This window comes from Motacilla alba, chromosome 5 (assembly GCF_015832195.1).
Source record: "Motacilla alba alba isolate MOTALB_02 chromosome 5, Motacilla_alba_V1.0_pri, whole genome shotgun sequence".
NCBI classification, from domain to species: Eukaryota; Metazoa; Chordata; class Aves; order Passeriformes; family Motacillidae; genus Motacilla; species Motacilla alba.
The window spans coordinates 51,134,529-51,153,841 of NC_052020.1; the positions used below are offsets into that span (position 1 = coordinate 51,134,529).

The 19,313-nt window shown below is 38.8% G+C and overlaps 1 protein-coding gene across 10 annotated transcripts in view; it reads left to right on the plus strand.

The window, feature by feature from the left end:
* The window catches only part of LOC119701125 (translation initiation factor IF-2-like), a 96,341-nt gene that overhangs the window by 49,515 nt on the left and 27,513 nt on the right, over positions 1 to 19,313 (plus strand). Inside the window, exons 4-5 of one of the 10 annotated variants that reach the window (XR_005257007.1) lie at positions 59 to 292; positions 592 to 2,586. The exons of 2 other annotated variants lie outside the window; for them this stretch is intronic. The gene's annotated coding sequence lies outside the window, so the exon portion shown is untranslated. 7 more of the 10 variants (XR_005257008.1, XR_005257006.1, XR_005257015.1 and 4 more) reach the window with 7 other exon arrangements.

Genomic DNA, 19,313 nt, shown 5'->3' on the forward strand with positions numbered 1-19,313 from the left:
CAGATTTTTTATTATCATTCTTACAAATACAGTCTCTCTTTCTCCCTCATTCCACAAGCCATAGCACTAGGGCATCCTGGTAAAAAACTAGATCTGCTGTGACACTGATAGACTGAACAGAGACAGGTTTTCAAACATCATTCTGCCACAGCTCTTTGTGGACAGGGAACTTGCAAAAAAAAATCCTGAAAGCAAGACAAAGCAAAGAGGGCAACCTGCATAACCCCCAGGGGATCTTCACAGATGTGCTCAAGCTGATTGTGCAGATGAACCTGAGAAACCAAGTCCTTGGGTAAGCTCAGTTATGCTTTACAACCTGACTGTTAATGGCTATGTGTTTACCTGTCCTTGAGGAAAGAGCCTCTATTGTGGCTTATCAAACACAGAGGAATTCCCAGTGTCCTCAGGAAAGTCTGGGACAAAAGTTAAGCTGATAATTCCAAATACACTATTTGTGCTTAATCATTTGACTGCGTTTAAACTGGAAATCCTGTTCTATGTCCAGTGCTGTAACAGCAGAAAACTGCAGGTCTTTTTCATTTCTGTTCTTTTAATCCAACTGTACTGCATATTTCCTGTTCTGTTGCAAAGATTTAGGCTCTGCTGGTGCTGTACCCCCTATATCAGAATCACCTTGCAGAAGGAGATGCCAGTGCCTGTTGTTAAGGGGTTTGTGTATGTGTTGAGGCCAAGTGAAAGACAAGTGTCTCCAGAGCTGCCTCAGAGGATCCTGGACAAACCAACACAGAAAGATTCCACAGAGGGAAAACAGCACCTACAATGCTTGTGGAGAGAGTGGGTAAAACCACAGACCATGGAATTTGGGCTTTCTGATACAGATGGAATCCAGATTGATGAGAATATGAGAAGCAGGCACTCCAATCATGTACATCCCGGGCAAGATGAGGGGATTGTTCTTAAGGACGTGGAAGTGTTTACTCCTGAGCTGCTGGACATTGAGAAGGGTGCAATCCACCAAACAGCAGCACTCTCTGTTGAGCATTCTCCACCGAAAATGTTTTGGTTTTCTCTGTAAGCAAGCTTATTCTTGTATCTCCAAAGTGATGGAAAGTAATGCCAATTTCTCTTTCTGCATGTTGTCACCAGCTCCTCAACTCAGCATGTCTTGCTGGTAACTTATCCTTCCATTGCAATAAAGCAGCCTTGGTCTTTCACACCACGTTAAAGAAAATAACCAGCAGAGTACTTAAACCAGGCTTGGCTTGACTGCAGATTTCAATTGAGTTCAGCAGTAAAAGGAAACCCTATTAGTACTACTTCCCCACAGCTAGCTTTGCTCAATGCCTAGTGTTAAGATAAATTATGTTCTTCAGTGTGTAGGATGAAATAAGAGTTGCTATCACAGCAGGATGAGTTTTTCAAGTATTACTTACATTAGGCAGCAATCTTTTGTTCCCACAGAAGGAAAAAAATTTGAAAATAGATAACCAAGTTTATCTGGGAGATCTATCACTTGGGGCCATAATCCATGATCTATGTAGCCTCACTTAGTGCAAAGAGTATCATTTTGTCTAACAGGCTTTAACAGAGACTTTGACAGAACTATTATTTTGTTCTGAATGATATACAAACAAATTCAGCTCTACAACTTCATCTCCAGTCATCTCTCTTCATTGTTCTTTTATTGCAAGTAGTCCTTGGCATGGTTTAAGAACTACTGAAGTATTTAATAGCTGTTTAAAAGTAACTGCTATTACTACTTAGACTAGACATAATAAGAAGACAACTAAACAGGTCATTACCTTTGCAAGTAAGGTGTGTATGGAGAAGGATTTAAGAGAAATGAAATTATAACTCCAGTTACTTCATTATTGTGTCTTAAGTGAGAAAGCAGAATGGGTTTGCAACATTAAGTACAGGGTGAGACTATTCTGAGTCTATTACAAATATGAAAGTACTGTTAGAGAGAATTTGCCAGTTGCTTAGCCCTTGGAGAGTCACTTCTGGGACTGCTTAGGTAGGGATTATTGGCTCTACATCTCAAATGTGATCAACATTTTGCTTGTAATTCTTGGTCACTAAAGGGTATGCCAGTTGTGAACAAGAATGTATTTTCAATCCAGATGGAGAAAGTAGGGGGAAAGGTATAAGATGGAGTATCTCATTTCTCTTGAGATCTATCTAAGACCTTAAAAAACCAATGGAAATCTTTTTGTTGAGTTACCATGCTCTGGATCATATCCTTACAAAACTCATTTTATTGTCAAGTCCAGTCCTTCTTCCCCATTCTGTTGCTCAATTTGCTCTCTGCTGTTGGGAACTTTTTTGCAAATATTAATAAATCTGTACAATCTTTGGCCTTTGGCTGAGTCTCGATTTCATGGCACACTGTTGCACTGTGTGCGTGACAGCATGGTTGAGGGTTGCTCTGGAAATTACTCATAAAAATTAATTGTCTGGTAATACCACAATTGTCAATATGTGTAGGTTGCAGCATTCCCCCTGTGGGCTGTTGTAGCAGATCATAAAATTTCATTTCCAGGAAAGTTTCAAAACTTTTATTTTCTAGGGAACATTAATTATCAGAGTCCAGATGACCTGTCCCATTTCTCCATTAACTTCATCTCTTTTTTCTCTCACCAGACGTGGTAATTTGAAGGCAACTGGCAACAGATCACATGTCAGGCTCCTGGTTTTATATCAATGTCAGCTGAAGTGTTTAAAAGCAGCCAGACTCATAAGCCTAATCCCCAAACGAATGTTTATATGTGACCATGTCCCCATTGTTAAACTTCTGTGCCAACAGTTGATTTACAAGTCTGACACTTATGCAGACATATGCTTTGGCATTCTGCAGGCTTCCTGAGACTCATGCCCTCCAGCACTGCTTGTTGACCTCCCCTTCAAACTCAGGGCATTGATGGATCATCACAATGGACAAACCACTCTGGACCTACATGGTCGTAAGAACTCCAGTCATGTCCCTGTTGGAGTTTACAGGGATGCATTCTTACACTGAGAAATTATATTCCCTTGAGACCAAACCTTTTTCAGGTATTTACCAGTTCTTATGAAGTTCTTACCTGGGGAAGATTCTCATGCCCAGGATAAAATACATCAAAGAGCAAGAAAACTTCCACCCATCCTAGATAATCATCCTATCATCAAGACACTGACTGGTGGCACAGGAGTCCAGATTTCAAGTTTCTGTTCCACAAGATGTCAGAATCCCGTATTCCAGGCAAGCTTCCTGGCCACCAAAATATCAAGCTCTTCTCGTATTCTGTCTCTCCTGTTGGACCTGTTTCACTTTGTATGAATAAATAACCATTAATTGAACAAGGGCTTGAACTCAGGCTGCCCATTGAACTATTGCATTGGTCTTTCCCCAGGTCAGTGAATAGGTAACTGCTTGTATGAAGTTAGCAAGTTGCAGAGCAACAGAGTTAGCTGAGGGGTCCCAAAAATGCAAGGGAAAAAAAAAAACCAACAAAACCACTTGGTAAAGCCATCAGGTAGAGTATTAATCACCTGTTTTTCAGTCTTTGACCTGAATGAGGAAGAAGAAGGACTTCTAGCTGTTCTAGGAGAGGCTTTGTCCAATCCTCTGAAAGGTCATAATTCCACCACATTTTGAAAAGAACTAATACTTAAAAGTCATACTTTTTTTCCTTTCTGAAGTTAAAAAAAAAAAAAAAAAACTTTAGCTAGATGATCTTCTAACAAGCCCCTTGCATTAGAGTAAAGGTGCATCATCACAATATCTGGAAACTCTGCCCCAGACACAGAAAAGAACCTCATTGTTCCAGTTCCAAGTGATCTCTTCACCTAACATTCTTCCCAGCTTTGCTGGCATTTTTCAAATGAAGGTTTAAGTCTATTACTTGCGCACTATTTTCATATGAAAAATATGAGTTTTAGTCATATTTAGTCATGCAGAAAGATAACTGAAAGCAATAGGGAGAATTCAGTGATTTAGTGTAACATTGCCATAAAAGATGATATAAAAGGTAAGACAAGGACTGGAAAGGTTGAGTTCCAATCTTCTTACCTCACTGCTAGAAAATATATTGCAAAAACTTTAATATTTACATTTGATGGTCAAAAATATTTATTTTCAAGCATCTCTTTGATAAGGAACTTGGATTAAATTCTTTGATTAGGAACAAAAATCCATGTTTTAGTCAGATTCACCTCTCTATAAGCATATCAACAAGCTGGTATTTCTGTAGACATAAGTCTGCTTTTTCTTTAATGTCATATAATCTTTCTCATAAGCACTTGCATAAAATCAGTTAAGAGTTAACCAACTAAAATATACAAATATGCGGGAGGTTTTATGAAGAGCTACAACTTCAAAAGGCGTTGGTTTAGGGGTCATGACCCCATTTTTTGCAATAACTTATGCATCACGAACTTACGTAATTGGCAGCAGATAACATATCACACTCTCAGTTTTATGTCCTTGGTTTGACAACAGTGTCAATTGAAGTATTTGCTAACTGCAGAACAAATGGAGCCTCATAGATGAAAATGTTTTCATTCCAAAACTGATGTTTGTAGCAAAACATTCCCCCTTTATTGTTCTTTTTTAAAATTACAAAATTCAGTATCAGAAATGGGTAGGGATATACACATAATTTTGGACATCAAAAAATATTTCTGAATATTATTTATCCTAGCAAAATGGAAATACCTGAGAAAGGAAAGTATTTTTTTTAATAAAATATCATCAGCAGAAAAGAACACATATGAAGAGGCCTTGGATCTCTAAATCTTTGTTATCTTCAGAGCATGAATCAACTTTAAGATAAATTATTGGGAAATGAGGGACCTAGATTTAAAAATATTTTAGTAGGGTAGGTTTAAGTCTATGTTTTCCTTTTCCCAGAGATTGTATTAAACAGCAGCCAAGAGGCAAGTCTAGGCTGCTGCTCTATGTCAAAACTGGACACCTGTACCCTCCACTTACAAGGTCCATCCTCTTGGGACACTGGAATTTTCACAAGCCACAGCAGAAAATGCATAAAGCAAAAAATTATTATACAGAAGGGAGGCATTTTAAAGGAACCTTAGTGACTTAAGGTCTCAATATGTATTTAAATTTGATGGTAGAGAGGCCAAAATTTATTGAGTCTCTTTTTGAGTGATCTGAGGCTTAGGAGTAGGATTTGTTTGAGGTTTGGCTCTGACATGTGTATTTTGTGGGGTGTGGTTCTCTTTCAAGACACTTCTTTCTCAACAGTGAGCATATTGATACACACAATATTGACCATAATTCCCAAAACTGTACAATAGAGAGGAAGAGGATGGTGGCAATTTTATTAATGTGAAGTTTTCCACTTGATGGAATTCAAATTAATGGTGGGAAACAATTATATGCCATCTGTTTAGTAAAACGTTTGTGATTATTTCTCATCTGAACCTGAATTTAAACTGACCTAAAGACAACATGATATGTGTTTTGAAATCAGGCTCACAGTAGATTATCTCCTATGATGTATATTATTTGCTAGACAAGATTTTTGAGTCAACATTGTTAAAAAACTTTTGGTATCTGGGAGAGTAAATTGCCTTCAGTGAAGACTCCATGAGGTAGCTAAACTAGCACAAGTTATAAGTTACAGATAAGGAAAAGAAAAAAATTATAGCAGGAAAGAATGACAAAAAATTTTAAATGGAAAAAATTAAACTGATATGCATAAGAAAAAGAGATACCTATTATAGATCATAGAATTGTTTATGTCGGAAAAGGACTTAAAACTCACTGGGTCTACCACTAAACCATGTCCCCAAGTGCCAAATCTACATGTCTTTCAAACACTCCTTGGGAAGGTGATTTCACCACTTCTCTGGACAGTCTCTTCCAAGGTTTGATAACCCTTTTCATGAAAAAAACTTCCTAACACCCAATCTAAACTTTGCCTGGCACAAATTGAGTCCCTTTTCTTTTGTCCTACTGCTTGTTACTTGGGAGAAGAACCTGACTCCCCCCTTGCTACAACCTTCTTTTGGGTAGTTGTAGAGAACAATAAAGACCCCATCACAAGCTTCCTTTTCTCCAGGGAAATTTGGTCTAAAGTGATGCCATAAACTGACCAAAATCCGTTTCTGTTTTTCTATGTAGGAACAGCTGTATCTTTTTTCATAGCAAATTATTTTTTATTTATCCTTTTCCTAGAAACATTTCAGCATGGATTTTATTCAACTTCCATAATGCTTCATTGCCCTTATCTTTACAAACATTTTCTTGATGTTTGACTCAAGTATCCCTTGTTGGTATATAATGATGCATTCAGCTCTGAACAACACACACTCAAAAATATCTGGATTGTATTTGCCACCAGCATTTTAGCTCATCCTTACATACTACATTCAGATTCACATAACAAAAACAAACTCATACTCACAGACTTTCAGACAAAACTAAATCAGAAAATGCATTCCAGAAATCCATACGATAATCTCCAACCAGTACATACATGCAGTTTGAGGGACCAGCCCAGAACTATTCCAAAACCTGAAAGCATGCATGGCTGTGGATGTTAAGCCATCAGCACCAATCATTTTATTCTATAGGTCCTGTTTTGCTTCCACCCCACACTCTTACAAGGCCACACTGCTTACTAAAGTCAATACAGCTGCTGGCAAGCACTCACAGAAGAACATCAAAAGCTGTGATGGGATGGAGAAAACTGTTAATTAGGAAAGAGGAGGCCAAATACAAAAAGGCAGCAAAAGGCATTTTATAGCCATCACTTGCCCTGGCCCCTGTAACATAGAATAATTATGGTCATGCAGATTGCAGCCCTTTGCCTTGATGTGATCAACATCCTGGGTTTGAGGATATAAAGGTAGATTGTAAGAGCCAAGAACTATATTGCCTTTAATAATGTCAGATTTTAATTTGGTATCTCAGAACATAACCAAGGATAAGATGTAACTAAGATAAGAAAAAAAAACAAATACTTAATTTCAGAAAACAATGAACTGGCATGACATTTCTTAAACAATGGAACAGTCTCCCAGACTCTTCCCAGTAATGGAGCCTATTTATTTGGTGCTTTTATAGCCAGATTGGCAAATGCTAGGAAACAGCCTGCAGGATATAATCTTGCTTTGGCAAGAGATTGGGCAGGATGATCATTTCCATCTAAGTTTCCTCCCAATTCAGGCTCAAGTTTTGGAAGAAGAACCTTACTTTCTTACTTTGTATTTACCATTTGAAACCATATTTCAGCTGGAGCGCCTAGATATGACACTTAGCCTCTACAAATTCTGGCTAGAGCTCTTGGGATATAATACAAACCTCCTTAGAGATGAGTGGACTGCTTCCACTGCTTGTGGGGACCTTCAGAGCAATCCTTTGATACTCACAGAAATAGATGCGTGTCTATGAATGTGTAAGACATCAGAGTCACTCCTTTAGGCTGGCAAGAAGCAACCCAGCATTAGCAGAAACATTGTGCAGCACTGTGAACAGGTGACTGCCTGAGCAACTATTTCCTGCAAAACAGTGGAACACTGACACAGTGACACAGCTTCTGGATTCAAGCTGACTTGTACCTTGTCAGTCTGCTACGTGCTCAGAGAAAGCTTTCACCTGCTCTCATAGAAATGTCTTCAATTAATTGTTAATAAGCAAAAATAAAATCCCAAAATAGCTTCTCCCTTTTGACTCATAACATGGTGCCTTATCTTTAATGCCTGCCATCAGAATGTCAGGACACTGAGGCATGATGCAGTATTATTTAATGTCTGATAAGAATCAAGCAAGATGCAATCAAGCATCTTGACCCAACAAAAGCAACGGAAGCCAAGGGAGCTGCACTGCACTCACAGACAGCAGCTGAGAGTGTTACTGGTTCTTTGGGGCCAGCTTGTCCTCTCAAAATTTCCACAGTGTTGAACATCCTTCTCTAAAAATTTATTTCTTAAAAATATCCCCGTTTAGCCAGCTATAAATGGGTCATCTAAGCCTTACAAGTAAATTTGAAATACTACAGCCACATTCCTGAATGGAGAGGGCACATTTTTATTTCAGCAATATGGATATAAATTAGAACCCTTCCTTCTCTCTTTCTCAAAATAAAGAACAATGCTATTTACTGGGCTATATATTGTAGCCCTTCAACACAAATACATGCACACTAAGACCAAGACCACCAGTACTAAATGCAGAATTATTTATTGCCATGTGAAAGATAAGTACACACAACACAGCAAACAGAAAAAAAATTGAAAACAAGTTTTAAAATTAAGATTACAGAGCAGAAATAACAGGAGAAGAACTTAAGCACATTGCTGCCCCAAGAGGATATGAATTTCAATGGAAAATAACTACCAAATGTTTCCAAAGCCAACCACAAAAAATCAAATAAGATTCAACTTAAATGCAATTTATTCTGAAGATTTTGTTGTTATAGAGTCACACATGCATGTAGAATTCATGGTTATTTCTCAAAAATTAAACTCTTCTGGGCTCAGATTTGTGTAACACCAAAAAAGGGTTTTAAAAAGAGAAATCCCTCTATTCTGTGAAACAGTTTCTGGGAACCTTCCTGGAAATCCCAGCAAGACCAGCCAAAGAAAATTATCTATGGGGAATTGTGATTGTTGCAGCAAATGTGAGCTTATACTCTGATTCATTTAATTAAGTTCTTTGAGTGAATAATAGGATACAAAACAAGGGATATACTGAAGAAGAATAATCAAGCTATAACAAAATCTCTCCAGTTATTAACTGTAAATTAGACAAATGTAAATCTAGATCAGCAAAAAAGCCCTACCACACTCACATGTTATGATTTTTTAATAGAAGCTTTAAAGCAGCATTTGTCAATGGTGTTAATTTTAAATTATATGGCTAGTGACAACACTGTATACCACCCAAGAATTCAGCATGCTGAGAAAATCACATTTCTCTTTTGAAGTTATATTTCAAAAAAACCCCAATCATTTTTGAATTATATTAATGGGTACAGAGTGAGAGAAGAAAACACACACAGCTAATAACCTAAAATAAAAAATAGATGTATAAGAGACATATTAAATGTCCATATTCCAAAGCCTGCTTGACTTTTCATTTCTATTTCAATTGAAATTAATAGTAATGTGCAATAATTGTGGTAGGAAAATAGAAACTGTTCTCTCATATGCAATACTGCTGCTTCCAAACAACAACAGCACTGTTAACACATTCATTTGTATTGTACTGTAGTAGTAATAGTCAAAAATTGTTATGAACTTGTGGTTATTGAGTGAAGTGCATTGATAGGTCCATGAGTTCCTCTTGGACAAGCACATAAGACACTCAGCAACCATGGATCTGTGGCTACTATTAGCATTGTCTTTGACTAGGTCGGCAGCTACATTTGGGTGAAGACTGGTCTCCAGTGGTCCACAAGTAGATGTACATCTACCCATGCTTACTGTGGCACAGCTTGGAGAGGAGCCACTCTGGAGAAATGACACTACATCCTGGGAAGAAAGTGTAACAGGAAGAAATGCAGTGCTCAGAGATGGAGACTGAGATGCTGCTGAGTTAGAACTGATGCTGATAACCTTTCAATGAAGCATAGCAACAGAGATGAAAAGAGACACAATGCTTTATATTCATACCTGCAGTTTCTGATGTACCATTCAAAACACCACCATAACTAAGGCACGCCAGCTTGGACCAGGACTTCCAACAGGGTTTTTTTCAAAGTATGTCATGCCTCAGTATGACCTTGAAAATTTGCCTTAGTCACACCTTGTGTTTCAGATTACTCAGAGGTTCCTTTGACATTTTTATGTTCAAGCTGGGAAAGATCAAACAGGCCAGCTGAAAAAACTTAATGCACTTCATTTTTTCCTACTGAAGAAATTTTTTAAATATTAAAAAAAAGGCAAACCAAAACTTCAGCAAACAAAAGAAAAACCTACTAGATATATTTTGAACAGAAGAGCTGTATTTTAGGCATTCATAACACTATCCAGTTACAAATACACCAAATTCTGGGGTGATTTTATATAGCTAAATTACAGCAGAAAAGGAAGAGAAAATTTACACCTCACATTTCAAATGCATATGGGGAGAGGAATTCTGCATTTGAACAGCTGTCTTATGTGGAAAGGAGTGACTTCATCCCCAACACACAAGATATCTGAACTGTCAGAAAGCTGCTAAAAACCTCTTTAGTATTGCCATCCTCATGTACCTCAGGATACAAAGACCTGGGCTGAACTCCAAAATTACATTGTTCAGCAGCTGAATGACAAAAATCCATCTAGAAATAAAAAATTATACATCAAATTAACATGCAGTAAACAATGAATTTTGTGGTCCTCACTTAGTAAAACATTTTCCTCACATCACCTTTCCCAGAAAGTGAAGCATGAGACATTACAGTGCTAAATTAAATCTCACGCAAACATTACTTACATGTGCAGAAGTACCCTGCTTCAAGTGCTTACTCATTGAATGCCATTCAAACAAATGGCAAGTTATTGAGGGTCAGGGGCAAACATTACATGAGGACTTTTCAGCTATTCAGAGATGTGAATCTAAGGTGATGTATTGTTAAATTAAATACCTGTACAAGAGGGCTATGGTTACAGAGCTTGATGGCAGTGAGCACTGTACTGAATTTAAATGTCACCTTATTTATCATCCTGTATTATTTTTAGAATGTTTAGTGCTAGGAAATATACTTATGCAACTTTAATTCTATACTAAAAAGCTCTCTATAAGAGAAAAAGGCTGATGCCAGAACTTTTTAGAAAAAATATTTTCTGCTTCTACAATTCCCATAGCTGTGAAAATAAGCACCTCTTCAACTATAGTCTATAACCATATTCACCATATCAGGTCATTTTGGGAAACTTCCATGCAGGTGTTTAACAGATTATGGCCTGATGTTCTAACGGAAAAAAAAAAAAAAATCAAACACCAAATAAAGTAAATCATTTTTACACACAGAGTGGAGAACAAATGTTTTATAAAATCCTTCTCTGATTGATTAGAACCTAGAAATGAGATCAAGTTCCAAACACCTTTAAAAGTGATTAATTAAATGCTGGAGGCAGCATCACTGCCTCCTATTGCCACATGCTCAAATTTCATCGTCTTCTGCCAGGCCAACTGGCCAAAGTGATGGTGGCACCTACTAACTAAGCAACTTCTGTCCTGGTTACCCAGATGAGCTGCTGCTCTCAAAAAACAGGGCTGCTCAGCACAGGACCCCCTCCTGTTTCCCCAGTACACACAATTTTCCAGCTTTGTTCCCCATAAAAAGGGTTTATATTCATGGAGCCTGCTAGGACTAAATTTAGGTGGTTCTTAGCAATAGACAGATATTAGAACCAAAATATTCCCATTAAATCAGCCAGATCTAGGATCCTCCCCTTCTTGCTTCTTAATTGTCACCATGACAATGTCAACACTTCAATCATCAGTGCTGAACATATGCGAGATGTGGCCCAGCTTGTCTCTTGGAGTCGTTACCTAGACTGCTTTCAGATGTACTACTGCATTCAGTTTATATTTTTTCAGTTTTCTTCACAGTCAGAAAGCTGGAGAAAGGGGATGGGAACCAGACAGCCCTTGTGGCACAGAGAAAATAGCAACATAATGCCCAGTTCTTAGGTTAACAGAACAAAACTGCTTTAAAAGCCAACTTCAATGCCACTGTTGTAAGGGACTGATGGCAGGACTGATTGTTGCAATATCTCTTTGGCATCTGATTCAAAAAAGAGGTGTGTGCTTTGTCACAATAGCTGGGGTCACTGTAAGTCATATGAGGAGCAGCTGAGGGAGCTGGGTTGTTTAGCCTGTAGAAAGAGAGGCTCAGGGGAAGCCTTATTCTCTCTACAACTACCTGAAAGGAGGTTGTAGCCACCTGGGAATCAGCCTCTTCTCATAGCAACCAGTGACAAGAAGAGGAAATGGCCTCAAGCTGCACCAGGGGACATTCAGGATGGACATCAGGAAGAATTTCTTCTCTGAAGGCGTTGTCAAGTATTAAATAAAACGCTTGTCAAGCATTGAAATGGACTTCCCAGAGAAGTGGTGGAGTCATCATCCATGGAGAGGTTCAAGAAACAACTGGACATGGCACTTAGTGCTATGGTTTATTTGACAAGGTGGTAGTTAGTCAAAGGTTGGACTCCATGATCTTGCAGTTCTTTTCCAACCTAAATGATTCTGTATATAGGAAAAAAGTTGAGGCTGAGTTAAACACGGGCAAATATTCCTCATAATGGAAATCTAAGCCTTTAATATTATGTTTCATCCTTAGTGTTAATTTGGTATAAGAGTAAGTGTTTCATAAGCACAGTTTTATTTTTAAGCAAAGCCTTTGGAATTCTTTTAAAAGATGTTTACAGTAGTTAAAGAAAGATCACATTTTAAAGGTACATTTCTAATTACATTCTGGCAGAACCTTAGCTGGGAACACTACCAGCACTATTTTGATAGCAAAAGCTGTGACAGTTACATCAGCTAAGGTTATCTGCTGTCTGCTTACTATCATGATCAAATTAAAATACAAGAATATGGTCGGCAGACCATATATATGACATAGAACACTGGGGTGCAAAGATTGGGAACAACCTTAGGAAATCTGTAAGTGTACAGAACAGGACTGGAGTATGTCACTGGAAGAGCTAAACAACTTCAAGAACTGAAGCAGTATGAACAGGATGAAATCCAGAACTGCCTAGCTCAAATTCATGAAGCTGGCAGCAAAAAATATCACAATAAACTGGGTACTTGCCAGCTGCACGTGGAGGAGAAAACTCTAGATGGTTCAACCAAAGTCAGGGTTAGTATAAGCCCCTAAAGAGAGGCAGCAATGGTAAACAAGTACAATTCAAAAACACATGGGGCATCCAGCAGTGAGGGATGTGCAGGTCATACGTCACTGGAATACTGTGTAAAATTTAGGTCACTCCTTTCAAGGACAGACACAGCTGTGCTCCATATGGGGAAGTTCCACAGCCACAGCCCTGTCACACGGCCCCCGAGCATGTGCCTGGGCTCCCATGTTTGTGCCTGGGAAATCCCATGCCATGCACCGCATGAGCAGGAAATCCAGCCTGTGGAAACGTGGACACAGATGGCCAGCGAGTGCACAATCCGCCCAAGCCCCTTCACTCACACCAGGCTCACCAAGATGGGTTGACTCTATGGTGTGCTGGCTGACACAACAAGAGAGGCTTCAGAACAAAATGTACCCGAAGTTTTCATTTGTCCTTTGAGTTTCCAGTAGATCCAAGCCATATTGCAAAGCAGTGCTCAAATAACACAGCACATGTAGGGTACACCCAGCATGTCCCCGACACGCCACACTCCTTGCCCAGGTATTCAGCTGTCAAGCTGCATCTGTGTTTGTCTGTGACTTCCAGGTGCCAACCTGACTGATGAGAATGATTGTGCTGAACCAGTGACCATATGGTCTGCCAAGCAGTGCAAATGCAAGGAAAAGGAGTAGAGGGTAGAGCCATCTTTTGTTCTCCAATTAATTCCTTCCTATATGATGCAGCAAAATAGACTTGTCATTAAACAGGTGCAGAAAATTGCTTCTAGAAGGATCAGGGAAATGGAAAATCCATCTCATGAGAATAGACTGTGCACACGTCTGAACAAACAGGTGCAGACCAATGTGAGCCTCAGTTGGCCTCATACTGTCCCAAAATCCACATGGCCTGAATTAAATCACTGCTAATGAAGTCTCCAGCAGAACTCACAAGCTCAGGTTTAGCATTCCACTGCCATAGCCCTACAGGCAGCAGGAGAGGCTCAATTTATATCCCAGCTCACTGAGATTGTTAGCAGAGAGCCTGGGTCTGCCTGTCCCCATCAGTGCCAACGCACCCCACAAGAGTTTGGCTTGATAGTCCTAGTGGAGTGGTGCCCCAGGAGGTAGGACTGCCCTCAAGGATTTTAAAGATCTTTTCCAATCTAATGATTCTTCAATTCTTTAATTCAGAGAGAAATGGGAGACTGGATAACTGCCTCAGCAAAGAGACAATGTTGGCACACCAACAAGCAGCGTAAACATGCCATAGATAGAGTTAAGCTGAAAATACAAATAATTCTATCCATTATAGCAGCAAGATCCTGGAACAGCTCTCACAAGTGATGGAGAAAAACTGTAACAAATTTTTAGGTGATCCTTGATTTTTCTGAACACATCTCTGTGCCACAGAGGTGTCTGAAACACCTGCAGATGCCCCATAAGACCCCATCCTGAAAATCTCTGTTAGCTGTGAACTGCAAACCAAAATCCAATTGAAATCAGAAATTTAATTAAAAGCAGCACTTCTGAGCCAGCTGCTGGCAGGCACTATGCTGGTAAAAAGTGACAGCTGCTTCATTAGCAGTGGATTGTCAACAACTGTAGAAGAGGCCAAGGAATAGGCATGGGCCACAACTGCTCGAGGATCACCCCACTTTGAAGAAGGTACTTGTAAAAAGGCTTCAGAGGCTTTTGTCTTTGATTTCATCAGCTAAGACACTTTACTCCTAGTTTATATTTATATTTTGCTGCTGTCTTCCTTGTTTGTGTGGGTTTTTTTGGCTCAGTGGGATCACAATGCCAATTAAAATTAGTTAAGAGAGAAAATGTCAGGTTTTCCAAATACAACATAATTGCTCTTAAAAAACTATTCTCTCACTACCTAACAAATCCAGGGTTTGTTGGCAATAAATGTGTACTTCAGAGATCTTTCCCATTTATACAAGTGGACTTAGATCCCTTTGATCCGTTTTATTTGGATATGTAAGTATATGATTCCCATTTTTTAGAGGTAGTTATTAATACTTTTTATAAAAGGCAGAATTTTCTTGTTTTAAGAAATAGAAACTTGGTTTCAAGTAAGACAGAGTAGCAAGGGATTGGTACTGCGGTCGTTAAATTAATGGTCCACAGGGAAAGGTGGACCATTCCAGGTATGCAGAAGAATTCACATATTAAAGACAGTGAATTGGAACCCAAAGTTTCATATCTAAGTTTGAAAGTAACCATTTAGTATTTGGTTGAGTTTTTTTCCTGCTAGAGCTTCAGGTAGATATGATGTGCCCTCAGAAATGATGAGCTGTATCACACAGATCAGCTTGTCACAGTTTTTCCCTGTGAAGAGACTATACTGCTTAGTCTAAGAATAACTTTAAAATTCACAGAAAGTGAGAGCTGTTGAGCAGTTAAAAATAAAAAGTCATAGGAGGACACACTGTTAGGCATAAACATTAAGACCCTTCAAATCAACTTGAGCTGTTGAGCTAACCTAAACATTTCAGGTCAGATCCTGATCCCAGTGAATTCAAAATGATTGGCAGTGATAAGTAATGTTTCTCCTTTTATTTCTGTTTTCCTACTAATGAGTATCAGATATAACATTGCAAGACTACACTGTAAACAAAGTGCAAAGTTAATAATTTTCAAAGGAACACTTTATTCACAGTAGGCTGTGTAGGGAAGGAATTAAGCATGCGTAAATAAACCATGAAGGTAGATGAAAATATAGAGAGAAATCAGAAAATAAGAAGATGCAAGTTAAAAAAATAGTGGGTATAGTGGGTATATAAGGAAAGCAAAATATACTGCTTATGAGGAAAATTCAACAACTGAGTAAAATGCTGAGTAATTTCATTTGTGCGTTAAATTATTTGCAATTTCCTGCATAAAAGTAAAAAATAGAACAGAAATTCAGGATTGTTATGCCAAAGATCTTTTCTTCATCCAAGAGTAGAGGAGCTAGAAGGTTTACACAATTTTATGTCAATTAAAATATTCCATATAAACAATGCATACTTGTCCAAACTAACTGACTTCCACTTCCAATTCTTTCTGGGCAAAGTCTGAGAAAGAAATACTGCATTGCAATGTAAAATAAGCAAATTTCATCTATTTTGGAACAAGGGAAGAATTACATGTAGTTCAGATATATCAAAATCTTTCAATCTGGCTGCAGGGGCCTATTATTAGGATGTGTTAAACCTGTCCAGAAACTTCTTTCTACTGTTGATAAACAATCCACACATTAAATTAGGAGATTAAGACATGTATTCCTTCCAGTCTTTATGTATGTTAATCCAAAACAACATTGCCAAACCTCGACCACAAAAATAGTAAAAATAAATACCTAAGGTCTGGGAAGAGAAATTTGAGGTCACAAAGAGAAGGTAACTTCAAGGGAGTATCCTGGAAATTAAGTCCTATAAATCATCATGGGCTGAAAGAAACAAATTCAGCAATTGCATAATGCCATTTTACATGGCTAAAAATAATAAGAGTTGTGGGGTGAATGCCAGGAAAAAAATCACTGGAAAACTTCACAAACATTTATGTTCAAATAAAAGGCTTGAAGCAAGAAAGTTGTTTGATGAGAGCCTCAGTGCACAGCACTGGTGCCTTCCAGCCTCCTGCTTGGAATGTTACTTGCTTCGAACGAGTCAGTCATGCTTACAGCAATCATTTACACAAAACCAGACCCCATTATGTTCATAATATACATTTTAATGATGGTGGGGATAAAAGGTCAGCAGAATAATCATCTCCATTCTATATTCAAAGTAGGCTGATACTCCTGTCTTTCTGGGTGAACTCCTCCATTCTTGCTAAAATGTTTGTTCCTCTGCTCTACAGCTTATTCAAAACCATTAAACCACTGCTGGGTAAAACCATTATATTGTAGAAAATGAGGGTCACCCTGAAGAAGATTATCCTATACATGATCCCTAAAGATTTTCCTTGAATAAATGTTTTTTTAAACGCTGGTTTTTTCCTGCCTTCCCCTCTGAGTCTGTTAGAGATTGAAAATTCAAACGTGTATATCATTTCAGGCAGGGCACATGCAATCGCCTTAAAACCTGAGAATTATTAAACTATATTATATTGAAATTCTTTATATTCTACTGCACTTGCTAAGGAAAGTGAGATGATGAATACTGGACCCTGAGTTTTCAGACCCCCTTTTTTCTGTTATCATACTACATGGCTTGGGCAAAATCAGCAATCACAAGGAAAGCACCAGGAGTTTTGTTGCTGATCACTCACAGCTTTCATCACACAAACCTTGGGGCTCTGAGGACAGACTGCCAGACAGCAGTGACAGCCCCCCTTGGCAAAGGACTTCAAAGGAATGGTGTTCCCTTTACTCTGACAGAGCCAGTCTTTCAACTCCAAACTATCCCAGTAACATTTTGAGTAAATACTCTTGCTAGGCTGCCTTTTAAAAGATGAAAAACTAATCTGAGTTATCAGCCTGCTGTCCCCATCTCTCTAAACAGTGTTAGTATATTGAATTTCTATGTCATGCACTGAAACATATTCTGTTGTAAAACACTGCACATGGTGAATTTTGTTACAATCTTCTTAGAAAAGATTTAGATTCCTGCAAATTGTATCTCCTTATTCTCATCTACAGCACACCTGAAACAAAGACAATGGTAGAAGTATTTTCTGTTTTCTGACAAGGGCTTCATCTGTATTCACTGTGTATAAAGTCACTGCTTAAGTATAACTCTACAGGGTTCCACTTCTGGACTAGACTGTTGTCTTTGCTGCAGAGCAAACCGTTCAGATGGTTGTAATTGTACTGTACTACCAGGGGGTCCAGCCTGAGCTCTTGAGCCACAGAAGCTTTTGAGCAGTTTGCTTGATGGGTAGCAAGGATGTGCTTGGCACAGGGGGTTCTGGATAACCTGATTTCCCACTGATGGAGGTGTGTTAGCAGCTGCTGTTGAAGTTGATATTGCTGGCTCCCCCCAGAAGCCATCTGTGCACCCTATCCCACTGTCACCTCCTGTACATCTCCTGTGCTCTTCCACTACACAAAAGGGAGATTATCCACATCCACAGTGAAACTTGTTTCTGCTCTTAACACATTCTCCCTATGCAATTCCAGCCAGGGATGGATAATATTGCTAAGACAGTCTGATAGGATGGTCCTGTTAGCCCTGCCTTAGCCACAAGCTGTGGCCATTTCTCCTGTGTTTCCCCTGCACCACAGATGATCATTTCCTTTCATCATAAGCAAGTGTAGGGAACTAATTTGTCCGGAAATAATTCTTTTTCTCTAAAGCCAAGTTCTTCTGCCTCCTTATTCCCCAAAGCACATCACTGCAGATCATTTTAGGATCACACGAGACACAGTGCAAGTAGAAGTGAGGAATGATTAATGGGATGGAAGGTTGCACCTTTTGTCATTCAAGTTGCACTGAAAGTTATGCCATTAGACACTCTTTTAGGGATTCTAAAGTAAACCCACTCACCAAAACCATCTGGATTTAAAACCAGAATTCTTTAATCCAGAACCTTTTTAGTTATCTAGTTTCTACCAAAGCCTGACAGGCTGCTGGCACAACAGGGGCAGTAGGGAGCAGCCATGGAGAGGCAGGTGCAGAAACCCACTAACACATCAGGGGAACTGTATACTTGGTCTCCTGGCAAAGCATTGGTAGATGGCTCACAGGCTCAAGAAAATGTTGGTTTCCACTTACTCAGGGTCAACCTTGCACTTGCAGACCTGTGGCTGCAGAATCAGTTCTCCCAAATTAAACAACTCTTTCCCAGTCCAGAGTCAGCAAAACATGAGGGGAAAAAAAATTGAAAGGTTCAGTGCAGGGAACTTCTTTGTCATATATGACACGCTTGTCATGTATTCGAAGGTAAGAGTGACAGGGTGGGTAGGAGATTCAAAGGCCATGGCTCTACTAGTGATTTTATAGACAAATCTGCAGCACAGCACTTATTTTCTTTCCATACTCAAACCTACTTCAGGCATTGCCTAGGTGCTTGGATTTGTATTTTTTTTCTGAGTCATATATATTTTATTAAAAAAAAAAAAGACAGAAGAGAGGAAAATAAGAACAGGTGTCATCTAAAAGTGGTGAAAGATTAAGCAAGAAGCAGCTCCAGAGACAGCCAGACCCATGCAGAGTCTCCAGCATTTGGTAACTTTTCTACAAGCAAACAACTGCAAAAGGAGATTATCCACCACCAATTTCAGCAGTATAACATTTACCCACTTCTTACAGATACCAAACAGGTGAGTAATTTACCACTGCACCACTGCACCTCTCTTCAGTCACCGAGTAGCCACTTAGATGAGTAGAAATTGTCCAGCTCTTATTTCAGGAAAGTCTTTTTCATTTCCTTCACATAGAGTTCTACCACATTAATGACATGGAGCTTAGATGACATGAAAAGTGGAACTCTTCCAAAATACATTTCAGTTCCTGTCAGAAAGTATTGCGTGCTTTTGTGCAGGAAATTATAAAATAGAAAATAAACATGTAAATATACCATTTCAACACATCCTCTACATCAAAGCAGACCTGATGGTTTTAATTTCAGCTTTTTGAG